The 23,972-nt window shown below is 38.9% G+C and overlaps 1 long non-coding RNA gene and 2 pseudogenes across 1 annotated transcript in view; all 3 read left to right on the forward strand.

Moving 5' to 3' along the window:
* Positions 1-23,201, forward strand: part of LOC116556129 — a 384,428-nt gene extending 361,227 nt beyond the window's left edge. Inside the window, exon 10 of the long non-coding RNA XR_004270835.1 lies at positions 22,679-23,201. This is a non-coding gene — a long non-coding RNA (uncharacterized LOC116556129). The remainder of the gene's footprint in view (positions 1-22,678) is intronic.
* Positions 15,964-16,022, forward strand: LOC116556441 (annotated as a pseudogene).
* On the forward strand, positions 16,486-16,579 carry LOC116556440 (annotated as a pseudogene).
* Positions 23,202-23,972: the final 771 nt, after the last annotated feature.

The following is a 23,972-nucleotide window of genomic DNA, read 5'->3' on the forward strand; positions in this document are numbered from 1 at the left end:
CAAAATGAATTAAAGATTTAGATTAAATCTTTAAATCTTGTTTGTGTGTGTGTTGGGGGGGGGGTCCGGGAGGAAGTGGGGAGGATTAATAGTCACAAAAAATGTTAGAAAGAATGAATAAGACCTAGTATTTGCTAGCACAACAGGGTAACTATAGTCAAATATAATTTAATAGTACATTTTAAAATAACTGAAAGGGTATAATTGGATTGTATGTAACACAAGGATAAATGCTTGAGGTGATGAATACCCCATTTACCCTGATGTGATTGTTATGAATTGCATGTCTGTTTCAGAATATCTTAGGTAACCCATAAATATACATATACCTGTGATGTACCCATAAAAATGAAAAATTAAAATTAATAAAGAGAATTGTTTGAGCATACAGGAGGATCATCCATTGGAACAATGTACCGTAACTTTGGTGAAATCGACTCTGTTCTTGCATTATTCACCAGAGGTAAAGAAAACCAGCTGTTTTTAGGAACTTGCGGGCAATTCATCTTGGTGTAGAAAAGTCAAATTTATTTCTAATAGCTACTTTGAATGTAAGAGAAGGACAAAAGCTAAAACATGCATTTTACTGGGTTCACTGAGAGAGAGGAGTGAGAATCTGGAGAGAACGGCGGGAGGTCACTGAAACAGCTGCATGGGCTGGAGTAAGGGTAATGAAAGCAGCAAATGCTCCTTCACTGTCTTGCAAGACCCAACAGTCTGAATGCTGTGGTCTGGGCTTCCTCTTCTCTCCCACCTGCCCGTAAGCCTTAGCAGAATCTGATGCTTGAACATAATGTCTAAAAAGCAAATGGCTAGTATCATGTGGCTACATATTAACTCAGTTAAATACTAAATTGCGTGGCAGAATTGACAAGGAAAGTTTTGAGATCCATACAGGGAACAGGGTTTTTCACAATCGGGCCTGATAGGAAGCTTGATTCATACTTTTGTAGATGAAGTTCTCTGCCATGGCTGTCAGATAAGTATAAGGGCAGAGAAACAAACTTGGAAAACAGAGGGATGGCTTATCTGTCACCTCTATTCCTTCAAGCCAATCTGATGTCCAAATACTCAGATGCAGATTGCCTGGATTTTTCAAATGAACTACAACAAAGAAGAAATGCATGAATGGACAAATGAAATGTAGTCTATACATACAGTGGAATATCATTCAGCCTTTAAAAGGAAGGAAATTCTGACATATGCTACAACATGTATGAATCTTGAAGATATTATGCTAGGTGAAATAAGCCAGTTACAAAAAAGACAAATGCTATATGAGTCCACTTATAGGAGGTACTTATAGTGGACAAATTCACAAAGACAGAAGTTACGAAGTTGGGTTTCAGGGACTGGGGATGGAAAGAATGGGGAGTTAGTGTTTCATGGGGACTGAGTTTCAGTTTCGCAAAATGGAAAGAGTTCTGGAGTTGAATGGTGATGTTGGTTGCACAACAATAAGAATGTACTTACTGCTACTGACCATTCACTCAAAAATGGTTGTGATGATAAATTTTATGCTATGTGCATTTTACCACAATTTTTATAAAAAGGAGAAAGGGCCTGGCATGGTGGGTGGCTCACGCCTGTAATCCCAGCACTTTGGGAAGCTGAGGTGGGCAGAGCCGAGATCGCATCACTTCACTCCAGCCTGGGCGACAGAGTGAGATTCTGTCTCAAAAAAAAATAAATAAATAAAATAAAATAAAATAAATTAACTCTAGATGGATTAAAGGCTTAAACATAAGACCTAACGCCATAATAACTTTAGAAGAAAACCTAGGCAAAACCATTCAGGACATAGGCATAGGCAAGGATTTCATGACTAAAACACCAAAAGCATTGGCAACAAAAGCCAAAATAGACAAATGAGATTTAATTAAACTCCAGAGCTTCTGCACAGCAAAAGAAACAATCATTAGAGTGAACTGGCAACCAACAGAATGGGAAAAAAATTTTGCAATCTACCCATCCGACAAAGGACTTATATCCAAAATCTACAAAGAACTAACAGATTTACAAGAAACAAACAAATAAACCCATTCAAAAGTAGGCAAAGGATATGAACGCTTTTCAAAAGGAGACATATATGAAGCCAAGAAACATATGAAAAAAATGCTCATCATCACTGGTCATTAGAGAAATGCAAATCAAAACAACATTGAGATACCATCTCATGCCAGTTAGAATGGCGATCATTAAAAAATCTGGAGACAACAGATGCTGGAGAGGATGTGGAGAAATAGGAACACTTTTACACTGTTGGTGGGAGTGTAAATTAGTTCAACCATTTTGGAAGACAGTGTGGCGATTCCTCAAGGACCTAGAAATAGAAATTCCGTTTGACCCAGCAATCCCATTACTGGGTATGTATCTAAAGGATTATAAGTTGTTCTACTATAAGGACACATGCACACAAATGTTCATTGCAGCACTGTTTACAATAGCAAACACCTGGACCCAGCCCAAATGCCCATCTATGATAGACTGGACAGGGAAAATGTGGCACATATACACCATGGAATACTATGCAGCCATAAAAAACAATGAGTTCGTGTCCTTTGTAGGGACATGGATGGCCCTGGAAACCATCATTCTCAGCAAACTGACACAAGAACAGAAAATCAACCACGTTTTCACTCATAGGCAGGTATTGAACAATGAGAACACATGGACACAGGGAGGGGAGCATCACACACTGAGGTCTGTGGAGGAAGACTGGGGGGGGGACAGTGAGGGGTAAGGAGTTGGAGAGGGATAACATGGGGAAAAATGCCAGATATAGGTGATCGGGATGGAGGCAGCAAACCACATTGCCATGTATGTACCTATGCAACAGTCCTGCATGCTCTTTACATGTACCCCAGAACCTAAAATGCAATAAAATATATATTTAAAATAAATAAATAAATAAAAATAAAAATAAAAAAGAGGAGAAAAGAGGAGAAAAGAACCCTAGGCTTTTCCGTGTGACACTTCCTCACCATCTAAACAGCCCTTCTATTTTTCTTTTGTCTCTGATAACAGGTCTAATTAAATAGTTAAACACAAGTCCTTGATTTGACTGCTTCAGGTTTCTCTTCTGTAAAATGGGAATAATTCTTCTTATTATGCAAGTGCTTCTTTTGAGGTACAATTAGACCTTCTCTTAAGTATCAGGTGAGTAAGACTCATCTCTCCTTTTCTTTGTCTGCTTCCACACTCAAGAAATTAAGAATGAAAATTTAATTGCAAAGCCAGAATGTGTTACGAGAAGTGCTGCTATGAGTCAGATTTAGGGCCCATGGAAAGTGACTGCAGGGCTGAGCTGGATTTAGCAGGAAACTATGCTAAGACTCATGACATATGTGTCACCAATGATCAGGACATCTTACTAAACTAGTGGTTTTTTTTCCCTGTGGAAAAGCCTGGGAAAGTTGTGATTTCCCCAGAATTACTGACTTCACTTCTCAGATACCTTTACAAAATCTCATGTATGGTATAGTCTTTGTACCCATATCCCAAACCATGTCCTTATTTGAGAATCAATCACTGAGGCAATGAGTAGAGGCACCAAGGCAGAGTACTGAAGAACTCTGAAGCCAGAGACGTAGTTACGAATCCCTGCTCAGCCATGTACCAGCTATGGGCCCTTGTCCATGTTACTAAATCTGTTCAAGTTTAGTGTTTACAATTTAGTGTTATCCGATCCCAAATAAAAATCTTCCTCTTGTTGGTGGAAATGCAAATTAGTATAGCCGTTGTGGAAAACAATATGGAGATTCCTCAGAAAATTAAAAATAAAACCACCGTATGATCCAGCACTTTTGCTTTTGGATATATATCCAAAGGAAGTGAAATCAGTATGTGAAAGAGATAGCTGCACTCACATATTTACTACAGCATTATTCACAATAGCCAGGCTATGGCATCAACTTAAGTATCCATTAATGGATGAATGGATAAAGAAAATGTGGTACATATACACAATGGAATACTATTCAACCCTCATAAAGAAGGAAATTTGGTCATTTGTAACAATGTAGATGCACCTGAAGGACATAATGCTAAGTGAAATAATCCAGCCACAGAAAGACAAATACCATATGTGCTCATTTATATATGGAATCTAGAAGAGTTGAAATCATAGATGCAGAGAATAGAAATGATGGTAACCAGGGACTGGCTTGGGGGCCGTTAAAAAAATCTTGCTCTGTGTCTACGATTTAGACTTTTTTTTTTTTTTATTAATGACCCTTAAACATATAAAATCCCCCACTGCATTTTTGGTCTATCTGTCTAGTTTCCTGCTACTGTTTTATTCCTTAATTGTTTCCTCATCTTTAAAAAGAACTCTTTGTGTTTACTTTTCTTTACCTTTTAGAAAATGTCACCAAAGGTTGTTATGAATCACAGCAATGTGGCTTGAGAATTGGCCAACATAAAAATTCCAAATATAATCTAGCCCTGGATGATGCTGTTTGTGAATTATTCATACAATCTGATTAGGAACTTAAGAGCATTTGTAGTCAAATAACTTTTCTCCAAATGACGCACAGCACATCTGAGACAGATCACAGGGATCTCACTTGCCAGATGAGAAACCGAGGCCCAGGAATGCAGAGGGCTGAACCGACATTGAGCGAGAACTGTGGAATAAAACGTCAAAATGTTTCCACCAGGGCTTAAGACTAAGTAGTAAATCCCCGCCTACTCCCTCCCCTCCTCCTATTTCCTGTAGGATAAATTATTTTTAAGAGAAACATGCAGGTGAAAGGAAAACACGCTCTTTGAGGATATGTGGTGAACCCAGATGCTAACAGCATTCAAGCTCATATACAGCAATAACAGCAGAAACCAAATGTGAACTAAAGCTACTACCTAATCTGCTCTTCTTAATCTGGCATGCAAGGCCTTTTATGAGCCAGCCCCAGCCTGGTTTGCCAGCCTTGGCTTGCCCACTGAATTCTCTACTGGAAACTGAAACCCTAAGTAACATTCATACGAAATTTTCTCCAAACTCTCAGCATCTCCAGTGCCCTTCTCTTCCTGCCTTACTTATCCTTCCATCTTTAACCTGAGCATCAATGCCACTAGGAGTGCTTCCGAGCCTTCCCCCACACCTCCTTGGAGTTAGATTCCCCTCCCCTGTGTTCCCAGAGTATCCTGTGCGTATTCCTGTCATAGTATCTCATACTATATTAACATTACTGGCTCCCTGTTGCCTTTTCCCACCACACTGGGAGCTCCTTAGAGGAAAGACTATAGCTTGAGTGCTTGGCACACATTAGTTCTTCAATAAATGCGTGCTAAGGAAATCAGTATTGTCCCATCTCCAAAGAAAAAGAACTCTTTGCTTGATTTCTTTTCCTTTTTCTAATAGATGAAATGAACTTTCCCCCTGCATGTAGTAAGGCTATGATATAGCAGACTTGTTCTATGGAATCAGCATGGCTTACTCAACTTAAAAAGTAATAGATTGGTGGACTTGAAAGGAGATTCAGAGGTCATTTATTTTTCACCCCTATCAGCCCCAGTGTGAATTTCCTAGAAGTTGGAACAGATTTTAGTAATTAAAGGCCACAAAATGTAGTAGTCAGCATTAGAAATAAGGACACGTTAACTTTAAATGGGCTCAAGTAGCATGTTTAAATAAGTTTGGTTTTCAGGAATCGAGAATGAAGCTTCCAAATTGTCACCCCTTCCTGCTGAGACATATGAGTACATAGTAAGTCATGTAATTCATAAGCCCGTGATTCATTTACTCTTCATTCATCAAACTGCTGAGTTTCATGAATGTGTTTGATGCCTGTTTAAGCTTCTTCCTTTTCTTGACAAGGAAGTTTGTTTTTAGGAGATAACTCATATACTAGAATCTAGAGACTTGCAGGGAAATTCCAAAGCAGTCAAGTCAGAGAGGCATGTAAGCTGGCCCCAAAGCCTTTTTTCCAGTACTGGTTAGTAATTGAGGAGCCTTGAGGGGAGTAACAGTCTGCAGATGAAATGGCCCACTGGTTAATTGACTGAATTTCCCAAGAGATCAATGAGCAACATCAGAACTTTGAAGGTTTCCCCAATTCCCCATATGGTCTTGGTTGGCTTCAGATTTATGACATGAGACTAAAATGTGTAAAAATGGCCCAAGGATTTTTAGAAAGAAAAACACTTAAGTCAAATAGTGGTCATTTTGAAAAGTAGTAAGAATGGATCAATTCAAATTGTAAATTGCATTATTGCCTATGTAAAAATCCATGTTAAACTTTTTATTTCCTCTTCTAATTTTTGTATCGTGGTAACATACACATAACATAAAATTGATCACCCCAAACGTTTTTAAATGTACAGTTCAGTTGTACTAAATACATTCATAATGTTGTACAAACACCACCACCATTCATCTCTATAACTCCTTTTGATGCCAATCTTTTAATGTCCTGAAATGACCCTCTACAAGGAAGGGTTAAGGTATTTCCCTTTGTTTCTCTCTATGATAGAGTTCAAGATTAAGAACGCTAAAATCAAATCTTCGAATGAGAGCATCAATCAGAAGTTCGCGTCAGATTACTAGCTGTGACTGAAAAAAACAAGTCAAAACAACAACAAAAAAACCCACCAGATATCATCATCTAGGAAAAGGCTGATACTTTAAAAATAACTGTGATGTTCAAAACTGATGTCTGACTTGACTAAGTCAGGTGCAGCAGCGATCAGACTCATGCTGGAGAGATATCTTAGTTTGCTCGTGCTGCTATTACAAAATACCTGAGAGTAGACAATTTGTAGATAACAGAAGTTTGTTTCTCACAGTTCTGGAGACTAGGAAGTCCAAGATCAGGCACCACAGGTTTGCTGTCTGATGAAGTCCTGGTGCCTTGAATGCTACATCCTTTGAGGACCAACACTTTATTCACGAGGCAGAAGGGATAGAAAGGAGAAAAGAGTCTAGCTAATTTCCTCTGGCCCTTTTATAAAGTTGTTAATCCCATTCATGAAGACAGAGCTCTCATGACCTAATTACCTCCTGAAGGTCTCACTTATTATTATCATTATTATTTTTTGAGATGGACTCTTGTTCTGTCACCAGGTTGGAGTGCAATGGCACCATCTTGGCTTACTGCAGCCTCCGCCCCCTGGGTTCAACTGATTCTCTTGCCTCAGCCTCCCGAGTAGCTGGGACTACAGGTGCACACCACCACACCTAACTAATTTTTGTATTTTTAGTAGAGATGGAGTTTCATCATGTTGGCAAGGATGGTCTCGATCTCTCGACCTCGTGATCTGCCCCTCTTGGCCTCCCAAAGTGCTGGGATTATAGGTGAGAGCCACCGCACCTGGCTGGTTCCACTTCTTAATATTGTCACCTTAGGGCTTAAGTTCCAGGATAGGAATTTTGGAGGCAACACAAACATTCAACCATAGCAGGAGAGAAAGCGCTGTAGTTCATACCAGGCTGAAATAAGGAAAATCAGTAGATTTTGATGAGTTCGAATTACAACTGGGGATCTCTAGAAACCGAATTCTTGAATTACTGCATTCCTGCTTCATAGTGCTCCAACATCTGCTTGAACACTTCCATATATACAAAACCCTTTACTTCCTCGGCTTGCCTATTATACAGATGACTCTGACTGTTAGAAGGTTTCTCCTTGTATTGGATCAATATTTATCTCTGTGTTTCTTCCAGCCATGCTTCCTTCCTTTTAGAGATATGTACAATAAGTGAAATCCTTTTATTCCACATAACTTGGTGAGTTTGGGTATGCATCTGTGGAGATTTCCATGACTGATGCTTTTCTCTAGGTGAAAGCTTCCTGGATCCTTCTACTTCTCCTCATATGATATAGCTTCTAATACCTCCACTTTCTTGTTTTCCTCTGAAAACCCTTGTCACTCCATCCTTTAAATGTGTTAATTAGAATGATTGTACAGGCCTCTTCATGTTCAGATACTGAAAAATTTATAGTGGAATCACATTATTTTTTAAATGAACAGTGAACAAATTTTCTTTTATTTCATGAGCTCACTCCCTCATAGGCAACAAATGGGATTTTTGTGTGTGTGTTTATCACATCTAAGTGGCATGTTTGTCAGCATTTGTTTACTAGAAAATTCCATTCTCATTATTTTCAAATTCTTATGGACTCTTGAGTGAAAGATCTTGCCTTAGACCACATTTAAATCATGACATCAAGTGCGGCCATATAATTCAAGGACAAATAAATCCCAAATAAAAATAAGGAAAAGGGGGACTCTGTATATCGTTCATTCAAAAGCAAAATGAAACCACTTTTTTATGTGAGTGGAAGTGGAAGTTGACAGGAAACTCAGGGGAGGATTAGTGAACGGGGAAAAATGCTTATTGGTTTATTTTTTCACAGAGAAAGCCAGATTGTGTATGTCTGGACCTTGGGTGTATACACATACAGAATTAATCAAGAAGAGAATGTACAACTGCATCAATATGTTATTTTTATGGTTATTTATTGAGCTTTATTTGTCTGCGCAATAGAGAAGAGTCCATAGGCTTCATGGAAAGGTTTGCATGATGTATACTGTAGCAGAAAACAGATGGTCATCTGATATTAATAACTGTGTTTAAACAAAGCTGAATTGCTATTAGTGATACCATCAATGATGATGTATGTATTTGGAAAGCATGGTAAAGGGACTTTCACCCCGTTGAAATATTTTCTCTTTCAATGTTTGTGACTGTCTACACAACACTGAAAACATCTGCATGTAAACCAAACCTTTCAGCCCATCATCTGCATGGCTGGGATACGCAATGCCAAACAACTAAGCACTGGCTTAATTGCAGTGGCTAAATTACTTAGAGCAATACAACCAGATCTGAATAATTATTCAAACCGTTGGTTAGTATAGACACCTCACTGTATCTAGACACAAAATAGAAAATCTAATTCAAGTCATTCTGATCTGTTAAGATCTTACTTGGTTCCTGGTTGCTTGTAAGAATGCAGTTTGGATGCCTTAATGACACTGCTTGTCATCCCAGCCTCATCTGCAACTTCTCTTCACTTTATAAATTCTACAATCCAATCATATGGGCTATGCGCCAATTTAAGAGCAGTTGATGCTTTTTCATATTTTCAAGCATGTCTTGGCTCATTTGCATTCTACCTGATGTTTTTTTTTTTTTTTCCAATTTTTCTGTCTGATAAACTTTGAATCTTCCCATCCATTTTTAAAACCACACTCAAATATAACTTCCTTTGGGGAAGTTTTTGCTGACTTCTCTATACTAAATTAGTCGTTTCTTCCGCTACACTCCAATAGGGCACCTCCTGAAAGTTACCATCACACTTTGCATTGGGATCTTTAGTCTGCAGTTGTCTCTTATTGGACTATGAGTACAGTAGGAGGCATGCCTTTTCAATCTTTGACTCTTGTGTACCTAGAATACTAGCTCATAATCAGCATTCCACAGATTATATTTGAAGTAATTGCAATTTGAACTTCCTAATTGAGAAGATTTCTATCTAAACAATTTTGGGTTCTTGTTCAGCAATTCACTAGAGCTATACAAATAATAGCTAAAGGAATCAATCTCAATTCAATATTGATTGGATTGAATAAATTGACATAATGTGTTCAATCAACTTTAATTCATTGGCTACATATTTTGCATTTCATGCCTTTTTTCAACTACATGGAAGACTATATTTTTACAGTATTTCAATTATTATTCACAAAATATACTTCAATATATTCATAGTTGTGATATGTGGCTTAAGAGGATGGCTGAACTCTGTAGGGATTTTCCAAATCTCCTAGAACGCATGATACTAAAAATACAGTTAATGTTAAATACCTAGTAACCTTCACAGAAGCTATGTTCATAGCATGAAAAGCTGTAAAAGGATTATAGAGCGTCGTATTCACCTATTCAATTCTAGGCACTAAAGAATTTTCATCATGTCTTTTTTGCTTTATATTCAAATATTTGGTAAGAAAAAGACATTTCCCGTGTTATCATTGTATGTGTAATATTACCTTGAGAAATGCACATGATTTTATATCTGAAATATATATATATTACATATTTATATGTGTAGTTCATCTGTTGGGCGTGTATGTAGATAGATGTAGATATATATTTATACACATACATAAACATATAAATAAGCATTTATAGTGAGTGAAACAGAAACAAACAAAACCTAAAGGGAAAACCACTTCATTCCCCCAATCTCACCCACATGCCAAATACTTTTTACTTTTTCACCAAAATTATCAGTATAAAATGGACACTGTGGACAGAAGGGTAGTACAGGCATACTTTTACCAGGCTTAAGGGTATGAGATAATGAAACTAGCTCCTGGGATAAGCATATTTATTGGGTTTGTTATGTATCAAATGTAACAAAAGTAGAGGATCTGAAGAACACCCTGTGTGGTTCTTTTCACACCCTTTGATCACACAATTCCTCTTTAATTCAGATGCAGTAGAGCTTAAGTGGCTTCATTGATGTGTTAAGTGTGGAATGATTTTTGTATAAAATAAAAAAGGCTCCATTATGTGTCCAGAAAAGCCTGTGTGTGCTTGTTTATTGAGACAGGAAGTCGGTTTCCCACACAGAACAACAGTTCTGTGATGCTGAAGCATTGTGTCTGAAAGAAGAGTAAAGGAAACTTAATTTTCTACCTGGCAGAAATCGGCTTCTGGAGGAAGGGACAGACAATACGATTGGACTTCAGCTGAATGAGAGGGCTTGATTGATTTTCAGAAAATGTGCCATGTACAGGGAGGTTGCTCAGAATACTTTTGTTAGGAAAACACACTTTTCATAGTTGGAGCCTGTTTTTGTACCTGGCTTAAAGTGATTCCTCCCAGTGAGTACGTGCCGCCCTCTGAAGTCAGGTGTGGAGGGGAAATAAATGCTCTCCCAGAATTGTTGCCTCCTAGATATTGTCTCCAGGTGATTGTTTTGTTATATTTTTCCCTTAAGTAGGCTGCGGTTTTTTTTTTTGTTTTTTTTTTTTGTTTTTTTGGCCAGCATGGAGAAGATGTCTGAGACTTTCCAAGGTGAAGCTTATAAATTTATCGATAGTTTAAATATTGAGGCATGAATATAGTTTCTATCTATTGGAAGTGAATCTTAACCTTGTAAATGCATGGAATAAACTCTGTCGTGGTCACATGATAAAGAGAAATAAGTTGAGAAACCATATTTATTTCATACTCAAAAGGCCAGGCTTTATTCTCTATACCATGCTGCCTTAAGTTATTAATACACAAGGTAGCAAAATTCCAGCCATTCTTCCCATGGCTTATGAAATCTCATTGTCCACTCACCTGGTTATTGCCATTGTCATCTCCCTCTTCATCCTTATTATGAACTGTCTAATGGTTTATGCTTCATAGCTGGGACGTGTTCATAGACAGTATATTACATTATTGCTCTACTCAGCAATTTTATAATCTGAAACAGACAACAGTGAAGTGGGCCTATATGAGAAGAATGTACAGAGAATAGAACGAGTTCAGGGAATTTTTTTCATTGGTAACATTTACCTTACTAATATTTCAGAGTTAAGTGAATTTTCAGGGCGAAGACCTCACTAAAGAAGAGTTAGAGTGGTCTCACATCCAAGAAAACTTGCGTTAGGCTGTGGACACCGTGTGGAGGTGACAGGATTAGATTTGCTATTTGATTGAGGCTTGATGAGAGTGTATGATCCAGGCATATTCACATCTGCTCAGCCAATTGCTTAATTCTTCCCCATAGAGTAAATCCTTTTCTGCCCACCTGTCCTTACTTTTTCCGACTTACTATTAATGCAACTTCTACTTCACCTTCCCATCATGCACGGGTGATTTTTTTTCCTTAAAATTGATGTCACAATATCCTTTTGATCATTATAAACTTGTTTATAAAAGAATTTCACAAAGAATTCTAGGGGATAAGTATTGAGGCAGGATGAGGTATATTTTTTGAGAAGATCCCAGACTAAGGGTCAACCACGAAGTCTCTTCCCCTTGGCATGCAGAATGAATTCTTCATTCTTGACTCCTTTATTAGCCTATCCTATTTTATCCCAACTCACAGTAGCATTGCCATAGCTGTTATCCTAGGTATTTAATGTTCCTTCTTCATGCACGTCTCACATTCCTCTCATACATTTCTCATCAAGCTGTCTTTCACCCCCTCCATCTGTTTGTGTAATGCTTGGTATGTGACTGTTGCTGTGTAATAATAGGCCCTAAGTCATGTGACTTTAATTTGTAAGGTCAGACACCATTTTTCCTGCAGAGAATTTCTTTTTGTCCTAAAGCTAACACTTTTGCCTCATTATGATACTGTTTCTGATAACCAAAGATAAAAACCAAACTTTAAAAAATCTGTCTTCACCTGTGTTTATATCTAAAATATATATACATGTATACTGGACCTTTATCACCAAAGTCAACAACCCAATGAAAAGTTGGTCACGTCAGGAATCCATAGGCTGGATTCTGATCCTGGTATTGTAATTGACTTGTCACAACACCAGTCCAGTTGTTTCAGCTCTCTGATCTTCAATTTATTCATCAGAAAATTGTCCTTCCTCTCTCTCTTGCCTCCCTCCTCCTTCTTCCCATCTTTCCCTCCTTTCTTCCTTTCTTTCCTCTTTCTTTTATTCTCTTCTCCTTTCTTTCCTTTCTCTCTTCCTTCCCTCCTTCTTTTTTGATGGAGTGCAGGAAACTCTACCCCCAAAATATGGCACCTTGGCATGCTGAGTATTTTAAGCTGAAGGAAACAGAGAAAACTGCAGAAGCAGAAAGGTCTTTCTGACCTATCTGAAGACCCTCATGTGACAGGTGTCCTGCTCTACATTCAGAAAGAAGAATGTTCCACAGAAAGGCTAAGAAGAATCTAAAGAATCAGCCCTTGCTAACTGTCCTCCAGTTTAGCTTTAAGTCACACCCCGTTTTCGTCCGATCATGCCTCTACATTCATCATCAAACCTAAGCATAAAAATAGTTTCCCCTTCATTTTTGTGTCTTCATTTTTGAAGACTCCTGTGTCACATAAAACATGGATTAAATACATTTGTTATGCTTTTCCGTTGTTAATCTGTCTTTGGTTATAAGGGTATCAGCCATTAACCTTGTAATGGGTACAGCAAGATGTTTCTTTCTCTGCTATATACTTTCTTTTTTTCTTTCTTCCCTTTCTTTCTCTTCCTTTATCCTCTCCTTTCTTCCTTCCTCCTCTTTTCCAATCTTTCTTCCTTTTCCTTTCTTCCCTTTAATTCACATTTACTAAACATCTCCTTCTCAAGGAGAGAACAACAAAAAATACAAATTTTGTCAATTAAAAAGAAATTAATTATTTTAAATGAAACATTAAAATAACAACACAAGGCCATTGTAGTTAAATGAACAAATAAAAAGGAATAAAATTTGTATGCATTTGTAGGACTATATAAAACTATAATATTATTATTGTGGTAGAATGAAATTCCTGGAGAGACCAGATGTTGTAGAGATTAAAAACTTGGGCTTTGAAATTATTAGAGAAACCTGAGTTTCAATTCTACTAGCTGAGTGACCATGAGCACATTACTTAAAGTTTCCAAGTCTAAGTTTCCTCAGCTGTGAAGTACAGTGTATTAATAAAAGTACATAACTTAAAGCGCTGTTGCAAACATTGAATGAGATTTTACATGTAAAATGTTAAGCACAAATGCCTAACATATAATAAATGCTAAATAATGATAGCTATTATTATTCTTATTGTTAGTAAGGCAGAGTAACTTGCACTGTTGTCATTTTTGTTATGTAAAATAATAATAGTAATCTCAGAGGAAGCAAAGGTTGTTGGGGGCTGAGGGAATCAGGACTTCTCCTGAGGACTGTCAATTCCTCTAGAGAAAGGAATTCATGGAAGGAGAGATGAGGCTCTGAGGTAGAGGCACGACAGGGTGGTGGTTAAGACTTGTAGTTGTAAGCCTTGTACTTGTTGATTGCTAACCTCTTCCTATCACTTTTGAAGATCCTTTTATCAGTACTTTACTGAGTGTGTCCAGTATTACCTCTTAGTGTCCCTTGGCCAGAGCTTCCTCTTAGAAAAATCAGCTGATGGCTTGAAAGTCTCACTCTCTTTCCTTTATCTGTCAAAATCTTATTTATTCTTCATGGCCCAGTTTAAATATCAACTTTTCATGCAGCCTTCCTGGGCTGCCCTAAAATGCCATTCAGAACACCTACTATGTGTTTCCACTGCACTCTTAGCAATCAGTGAAGCACAACGGTGTTGAGAGAGAGTGGGCAAACCTCTCTGTGCAATAACAATAATCTGTCTCTTATATTAGGCTGTGAACTCTTTGAGGGGAGGAATTACAGTGCATTCAGCTTTGGATCCTGTATCCCAGTCACTTGTACCTCCTACATTTTAAAATTAGACAAATGAAATTGCATTGTTCACATGAAATTGAATCCTATGAGGAAAAAAGTAATGGGTGTGATTTTCTATCTCTTTTAGGTCTGGTCAGAGCTGACCTGGGAGTACACAACCAAGGAAAGGGCTCAAGTGCTCTGACTTCCAGCTCAAATCTCGATCTTTATTATAAGCTCCCTCTGGATCCCAGAGGCCCTCCCTTTGAGTAGGTGGCCCTGGGTCCCTCAAAACTGAAGTTCAAGATAACCCACTTGCAATATTTGGATGAGTGCCTTCATGACATAGACTCTAGAGATCATGAGACAATAAGAATATTTCACTTAGTTTATGTTTTGCCATGTGCTTATCAGGACATTCAGACGCTGGAGTTAGAAAAGGGTGTGGGACCTGTATTTGGCTAAACGCAATGAAGAAATTCCTTGGCTAAAAAGGAAAACAATTTTTCTTTTCTTAAAAATTTAAGTTGATGTAAAAAAAGAAATCTTTGCAGTGAAAGATAGAGTTTCATTTTCCTTTTCTGTCTGTCCTGGGAGCCTTATCTGATTTTAATCATTATTGGCCAGATATGATTTGAAACAGCTGAAGCTAAAATTCCCTGGAAAAAAAAATAGAAATCTTCAACTATTGCAGCTATCTGCCCACTCTACTTCCCTCCTCCAACGTAGCCTGGGCTATCAAGTGTAAATGTTGAGGGTTATGAATTTTACCTTTAAAATGCTTTAATGCCCTGCAGAGTTTTCTCAGCAATTTTCAAGTCTTGTTAACTATAATACATCCAGTTCTTGATTATCCACAAAAAAGGGAAATGAATAGTGGCACAGATAATCCAAAACAGAAAAACAATCAAAACGTTTCTTATATTTTACTTTGGAATGCTTTGTATGGCTTTTGGGGGGTTGAGGTTTTCCTTCCAAGTGATGTTCTGCTCAGAAAAAAGTTAAAATGAGTTTGCATTCCCTAAGCCCACACTGGGGATGTGGCCCAGCCGCATGCTGGGTGGCAGGGAGAAGGCAGCCCGAAATCTAAGAGGAAAGAATTCCACTGATAATCTAAAAGTGGAAAATGCTCCTATGAATAATTAAGGGCTGACCAGAATGTAATTCAGTTTTATAAATTTGTGTGGCCATTCTTTTGGTCCACATTAAAAAAAGAAAGAAAGAAAAGAAAAGAAACTAGTTATCCTCTTCAGAAGAGTTAAAACTGGTATCAAAGAGAACTTTGGTATCAAAAACAAATGACCACAGGGTTCTTGACTTCTCACAGCCCAATGGCACGGACACTGGCACTATGTGAAGGAGTCAGGATCTGCTGCTGGGGCCAAGGGGTCTCAATCCTCCAGCTCCATCCTACAACCTTCTTCAGCTGAACACGTATAGATTCATATAATGCCAGACTATGTTCTACTGTTCCATCTACCATGGTAGTTACAATTATCATTCATATTTTACAGATGAGAAAAGAAAGGTTCATACAGGTTCATTATGAATTTAAGTTCACAAAGCTAGTCACTGTGAGAAGCTAACTTTGCGCTCAAGACTATCTCACTCAGTTTGGATAACTAAATTGAGGGTCAGAAGCTGTGCTCGCTTCAGCAGCACATATACTAAAATTGGAACGATACAGAGAAGATTAGCATGGAAGATTATCAAATAGTAATTGTATATGGCTATAATCAGATTATATTTATTTGTGAATTTCTCTCCTTTTTTTTTTTCCAGGCTTTAATATGTGTAAGTCTCCTACAGTAGAATAGGCTCCTTGAAGGCAAGCTAGGACATTTTTGCTTTCCATGTTTTCACCTGTTTTTATTCTTCTTTTATTTCTAATTCTAAATAGCATCTAATATTGTTTCTAAGTAGAATAAATGTTCAGAATTTATGTCATGAAGGGATTTTTAACTTATATGTAAGTCTCATCATTACTCCCTGTGGGAATTTTGCCTGAGGAGGAAAACGACTGTGCTAAAACTAGCATTGTCACGTACTGTGCTCACTATCTGGATAGCTAGATCATTCATACAACAAACCTCCGCGACACATAGCTCACCCGTGTAACAAACCTGTACTGTATCCCTGACACTGAAATAAAGGTTGAAAAAATTAATAAAACCATTTATTTTTTTTTTAAAAAAAAGAAGATTCGCATGGACCCTGCACAAGGATGACACGCAAATTCGTTAAGCATTCCATATTAAAAAAAAACAAAAAGAGTCAGAAGTTAAGGGGTATCAAGCTTTTCATTATTTGAATATTTTTCTAGTTTCCCCTCATTGTTCTTAGAAAGCAAATTCAATTAAACAAATATTTATGAGCTCTACTAAGCTGCTCATATGTATATATGTATAATATATACGTGTGTGTATGTGTGTGTATATATATATCTATATCATGATATTGTGTTGCAAGAAAAAAATCTTATAATATTTAGATATAATCTCTGCCCTCAGGAGTTTTCAGTTTAAAATAGAAACCAGATTAATAGAACACAACAGAACAGAACAGAATAGAATGAGAAACCACAGGACTATAAAGTAAGGCAGAATGTGTCAGGTAGATATAAGAAATGGCAGGGCAGGGTCAAATCACATCAGGATGGGAACAAAAACCAAAAGATTTCAGAAATGCTAATGAATGAATGAATGCAAGTCAGTGGGTGATTTCAGTGTGCTGCGTATGATGTGAGTAAGGAACCAAGTACATACTGCTATTGAGATGGGCCTTAACAACTAGATACCATTTTGTTGAGAGCTCTGATGTGGATGGGATGGAATTCCAAGTGGCAGGACTACTTCTAGCAGGTAAAGTTAAGAGCACACCAGATATGTTCAGAGAACCTCGAGTTGATCTGAAAAGAGAATCTGCTGAAGGAGAAAAAAGTGTTAGCAAAAATGAGCACAGTAAAAACAAAAAAGCAAAATCGCATCATAGTCTTGTCATAAAAAATCAGAGTTGGGGACAGAAATGAGATAGATAAGAGAAGAGAGAAGGAAACCATTTTTAAAAACCCTCATGTTTTTACATGTCTTAGAAAATTTAAATGCTCCTACCTAGTAATCTGGTATAAAACAATGGGCACATTTTTCAATAATTTTAGTGCTGGAAGGAGGGGAAAAGAATAGGTAACAAAAACAAACTTATTAGACCAAGGCCACCCTATTGCTCCACTGGATCCCTAAAAACTCAGGGGTCCTAACTCCTTCCCCAGTGATTGGCTGCTAGCTAGGTCAGCTTTGCGGTATGACGTTAGCACCAAGGCCAAGCTTCTGGGAAGCCTTAGAATAGCTTCTGGGAAGAAAGTAGGGATTCCAGGATGTTTACAAAATATAACTCAAGGATTATGTGTCTTCAATTAGTTCTGGAAGTTTCCACACTCATCTTAGCTAAATCACATTCCTTTTCCCTTGCAGACTTTCTTGTCTGTCCTTGATTTCTTCTTTGACATCTCCTCTTCCCCCATTATCTTTTACTCTATCAAACCTGACTTTACCCCCTGTATAAAAATGCAGAAGTCATAGTGGTTTACCCCTACGCACCCTTACCATTTGCTGAGTCTCTGTCTCCTTAAGTCTCTGGAGCGTTAGATATCTCTAGGCCCCAGTCTTGCTCCAATGAGCAATTTCATATCACTAGGGACATGACCTTTATGAAATTGGCCACGGTACTCTGGGTTCTCAACATACAATTCTATTTCTCTTCCATAGTGCATGCTGTGGGGCACCACTTCTTTGAGGACCAAGGCATTCCAGCTGTCAGGAATATTGGCTGCTAACCCCACACAGCTGAGCCTTCCATGAAAACTGCTCTCTGCCAAAGAGAACTTCCTAGTGCAAGGTCATGTCTACTCTCCAGAGGTAGTTTTTAAATAATGTCTGTCCAGACCCTTTGCCACAATGTTAGACAATGTTATGAACAGCTATCAGAGTTCCAGAGTGCCCCAGGGGATCTGGGTAGCCCTCTCTTGTGGATGCACCACTGTCCAGCTTCCCACTTTGCCCAGCCCTGCTTCCTTCACTCTCTCACGAGTATCTTTCCTAAGAGCACTCCTGATAACTCGCTGCATGCAAATCTCCACCTCAGAGTCAATTTCCCAGAGAACAGTCTTGTCACCCTATATTTATTGTGGCTTTTATGTTGTTGCTGTAGTAACCTGTCTTGAAATGAAAAAAAAAAAAAAAAAACTGCAGTCTTTGAAGGGGTCAGGGGATCAAGATTTTGGTAGCCTCTGTACAACAGAATTTATTGAGCCAGGCCTGTCGCCTAGTCCAGCCATTTTCATACCTCTTGACCTTGAGTTAAGTAATGTATCATTCCTATGTACTGACTTCCTTTGGTTCAGATGGATAATAACTTATATGATGGAGTGATGGGGGATAAAAATGAACAGGTCGTTAAACATCCCTAAAAGACCATTATGTACTGTGAAAATACTTAAATTCTGTCATGAAGTCTCCAAAATCTTAGTCCCCATAGACTGAGATTCTACAGAGTCCACTTCCTTGGAGTTTTGAAAATACTCTTTGCTTCACTTTCTGTGGATTGTGCAACCACAGAATTCCTCTGGGGACTCAGCCACACCCCAAATCTTAGCCTACATCACTGTGTTTGACACAGATTCATAAGAATTTGGCAAGCAGTTCACCTACATTTTTTTTATCAAATTGAATACAAATGTTGCCTAAGTTGGATGAAAGTTCGGTCAAGAGAAGGAGGCCCAGGCCAATGGACTGCTAAATAATGACATTCGAAACCCAAATGAGCTTGGCTTGGCTTTAAGATTAGGAGGAAAGCTTTGAACCACAGCATATAATATAAGCCCTGGTTTGACTCAAAACACGTTTTACTTTTTTTGGTGTTTCAGAAATGCACTGACCTTGCACTCTGCAGGATACTGTGCTCATTCCAAACGCTAAGGTCATTCCTAGGAAACTTCAGGCGCCTGTAGGGTCAGAGTAGAGTGGAAAAGCTGGTTCTTATCACCTGTTCCTTTAATTCCCTCTAGAACACAGCAAACCTTGACAAGATGGGGTAGGGTAGTAACATTTGAAAAAGACTGGAAGAACTACTGATTGAGGCTCCTGTGAAGAGCCCAATCAGCAGTGGGCTTTGTGTTGTGGCTCTGATTGAATTCTCCCTCTTTATAGAGAAGGTATTGACGTCCTGGTTCCTGGATTAGTGGCTGTGAATAACTTATGCAGCACTGGATATAATTATAAAACAGAGAAAATTAGATTTTCCTGCTCACATAAAAATTTTTCTATCACAACTTCTTAAATAATTATCCTTTTAATTTAAATTTGTACTAAGTTCAGGGTACACATGCAGGTTTGTTATATTGGTAAACTTGTGTCATGGGAGTTTGTTTACAGATTATTTCATAATTCAGGTAGTAAGCAAAGTACCCAATTGTTATTTTGTTCTACCCCGCTCCCTCCTCCCACCTTCCCCACTCAAGCGGGCCCCAATGTCTGCTGTTCTCTTCTTTGTGTTCATGAGTTTTCATCAAGAATTTAGCTCTCAGTTATAAGTGAGAACATGGAGTATTTGGTTTTCTGTTCCTGTGTTAGTTTTCTAGGGAATAATAGCCTCCGGCTCCAACCATGTTCCTGCAAAAGTTGTGATCTTGTTCTTAAATAATTATCCTTTTTTTTCTCCTTTTTCCCTTTCTCCTTTTCCTCTACCTCTCCTTCCTCCTAATCTTTTTTTTTCTCCCTCCTCCTCCTCTTCTCCCCACCCGCCTTCTTCCTCTTTTTTTCTACCTAAGAAACTTCACACTCTCCAGTTTTCAGCCCTCATCTGCTACTCCTCCAAAATCCCCCACTACACCAGCACCCCACCCCAGGCAGACTTTCCCAAGCGGCATCATTCTCTCTCCACCCCTACCCCACACAATCACCTTCACCCCAAACCCCTCCACACTCCTGCACCCCCCATCACCACAAGGACTCCTCTCTTATAGGTCTCGTCTCCTAAGGCCCTAGCTGCCTAGATAAACCAATATGTTAATACATATGGGAAAATCCATGATAAAACCAGTATTAATATATAATATGTTTAAGTGTTGGCTTTGTCATTCACAGGCCACATAACATTGGGCAAGCCATTTAGACTTTTTAAACTTCCATTTCTTCACCTCTAAGATACAGCTAAGAAAGACTCAACATACAGGGTCTCAGCTTACCTTTAACTTCCACTAAAAACATCTCTTGATCTTCCAAAATAAGATTAAATGCCCCTCCTCTATGTTCGTGTGTCATTCTCTCAATTCACTTATCATAAAATTTGCCCCTTGCATCCTAATTCCCGGTATACTTCCTGCTTCTTACTAGGGTCTCCTGAGGGCAAGACGTATGGTCGATCCCCCTTGAAGTCCAGTGGCTAACACAACGTCTAGCACGTAGCTGGTACTCAAAATAAGGGCATTAAATGAGTGGGCCACCTCTGGAAGCATTTATAAAGAGTGGAAATTGTTTTTCCCAGATGGCATATTTATATTGGAACAGTGTCCTTTTTAGATCATGCCTTTGCTGGAGAAGAGACCATAATGGAAATATCAGGTGCAGGAAGATGTTTTGGTGTCACTCAAATAGCTCCATGTGGGTGGCCTCTTGCTCTCTCCAAACATCCAGCTGGCTCTGGGCCCATGCACCTGAAGGGAGATATCTGAGACTCGAAACACTTCCTGCTTCATTTCAGTGACACCAGTTTGGCTCAGTTTTCACCTCCAAGCTGGGATCAAATGTTCCCCAAGTGCAGAGAGTTAAGGAGAGATGTCTCTCTCTCCCTTGACCTCCTCCCTTATTCCCATCTTATGCTTTTCATAAAACTTTATTAAACTAGACTCCCAGAGAGAAGCCCTGTCCTTTGGTTAGGCCAGCAGCCTCCCCATCTGTGGGCTCTGGCACTTCTCTAAAAAGCTCAAAATAGGGATAGAAAGTTCTGATGAGGTGCTTGAGCACTTACATTATGGGGAGAAGAGATAAAGAGGGAAACACGGCGGGTGTGGAATGTGTGAGACTCCATGTTCACAGGGAAAAGTTATGTGTAGAAAACCTGCCACTGCTAATGAGCCCAGTAAGAGGACAGGAAGGAAAGGGATTATTTCTGTTATGCCTTTTGGGAGACAAGTTTCCATGTATCTTACATTTTTACATCTGGCAGGTGCTGACAGTCCTTGTGCTGGGCTCTCTTTTTAAGGATGTTTCCATAGTGGAAACATACATGGAAAAATGGAGCTGGGCTGGAGCATAGGGATGGTGCACTTAGGGTTCATTATACAAGATTTGGGTTTTCTATACTCAGGGCTTCTCTCTCACAAGCCACCCCACAGTGTGTTCAGGTATCATCTGGTTATTTTCACATTGTTCTGTGGGAATCTGGGCTTGGAGAATCAAAATGAATATGCTGATACTCATATTGCTTGCTGTGCTGTGAGTAAAGTCCTTTGTCTCAGGCCCAGGCATCTTGTGTCTTCTGCCAGCATCCATGAATCTGTCAGTCTATCTTGTGAGCTTAAACGTAGTATGAAGTTTCAGGCCCTTCACAGTTTTTGACCAAACGCTGTTCTTTCTGCCTAAAGGCAGCATATGAAAGAGTTCTGCCTTTATAGATTTATGCGAGCCCTGACTCCTATGAGAAAAGGGGAAGAGAGAAGAGAGAGAAAGAGCACATATTTATTGAATGTCCTCTGTTTGCCAAACCATGTTGGGCTGAGCTGAGATTCTCATACATTATCTCATTTAATCCTCATAACACCCTAAGAGTAGATATCATCCTACCCCTTTCACAGATGAGGGCATGAAAGGGTCCCAATAAAGTGAAGTGACTTGCCAAGATCACTCACAGAATGTGGGGTTTAAATCTAAGCCCATCTCTTAAGAGAGCTACTGGTCTTTCTGTTATATCATTCTAGGAAGTCTTTTTTTTCTGTGTATTGAATAAATGGCCAATCCAAGAACAAGAGAGATGCTAGCAAGTCTAAAATCATTTTCCTAACCGCTCTGTTATTTGTTCTATGATTTTTCCCAGCTCCATCCCTGACATAATCCTCAGCTTAATGAGCACTATTTTTATTTTTGTAGTCTTTTGACTTTCCTTTTCTAGGACCCCAGCCTCCAGCCAATGTTACTCCTTTTGCTTAGCCTTGGACTTCTTGACTCCTGCTATTGCTCTGGGATTTTTTATTTTTTATTTTCGTCTACTCAGAAAGAGAGATGTGAAGCCCTTTCTCTGATATCACCATAGAATGAATAACACTGTCCAAACTTACAGTTTTAAAGAATCTTGTTTGGCTTTCAGATGTGACTGGAGTGACTTGCACCCAGATGCCTAGACTCACCATCTGCTCAAAGATTGCTCAGAAAGTCCTCCCATGCATTCCCTTGCTGCATACCAGCCCACTCTGCCTGCAGCTGCTGTCTGCAGGACTTCATATCTGCCCCACACTGTTTAAAAGCTGTGCTTCAAGAAATCACAAGAACATTTGCTTGCACCTACTACACTGCCTAAATGTGGCATAAGTTGACCTTGCTTTCTGAGAAATGGGGCAAGAAATGCTGTGTGTGTGTGTGTGTTGTGTCTGTTTGTGTTTTAGTTAAGAGAGAAAAGCATTAGGCAGATGGAATGTACATGTGAGGATGAGGAGACAGAGAAGAAGTAGCCCTTTCCATCAAGATAGAGGGTTTTCTGGGGATGCTGGGTCTTGAGTTCACTCCTGATTCTTCTTTCTTAGACACTGTACCACCAGCCTACTGAGGTTGTGTGGGCGCTTTCATGGGGGTTGTATTTCACTAATGAAAATAAATTTGGTGCACAATCTGAATGTTTATGTTTCTTTATAGAATAGACTTAGTTTAGCAATAATCTAATAATACTGATGTAACTCTGATTCTCTAGGGTAAAAATGAAAAAATTTGCTACCCCATTTTTCATTCCTGCAACATCTTCCAAGTACTCACAACAAGAATGAACCAATTAGCAACACTTACTGCACTGCCTAGACTCAGGGTAAGCAAATTTTGAAATAAAAAGAAAAGCATGATGGGCCATTTTTATGGTTTGAACATTTATCTCCTCTAAAAGTCATGTTGAAATTTATTCTCCAGTGTAGTAGTATTGAAAGGTGGGGCCCTTAAGAGGTGATTGGGTCTTAAGGGTTCTACCCTTATGAATGAATTAATCTATTCATGAATTAATGGGTTATTGGTGTTAGATATAGTGAACCCAAAGTTTCTCTTCAAAGAATCAGTACGTCGGTATGTTCAGCTCTCTTATTCTTTAATTCTCTTTTTTAAAGTTTAACTTCCTTGTAGTTTCAGTAAACAACATTTTCCACCAGTTCTAATCAGAGCTCACATCTGTTCCCTCAGTCCCCTGCCCCATCCTGACTCATCCCAGCCACCTGCTCTAGTCACCTGCTCTGGTCACCTGCATTGACCCCTGCTCACCTGCTCTGACCTGCCTGAAACTGTCCTTCCAGCCAAATTAGCCACCACACCACTTGGGCTCGTACCCCTGCTCCCCTTAAAGTAGCCAACTGGAATTATACTAGACTGTGCAGTCTAACCCTAGCCAGCAGGGGAATGACACAGCA

The sequence above is a fragment of the Sapajus apella genome, unplaced genomic scaffold (genome assembly GCF_009761245.1).
Source record: "Sapajus apella isolate SASKATOON/1434 unplaced genomic scaffold, GSC_monkey_1.0 scaffold16, whole genome shotgun sequence".
NCBI classification, from domain to species: Eukaryota; Metazoa; Chordata; class Mammalia; order Primates; family Cebidae; genus Sapajus; species Sapajus apella.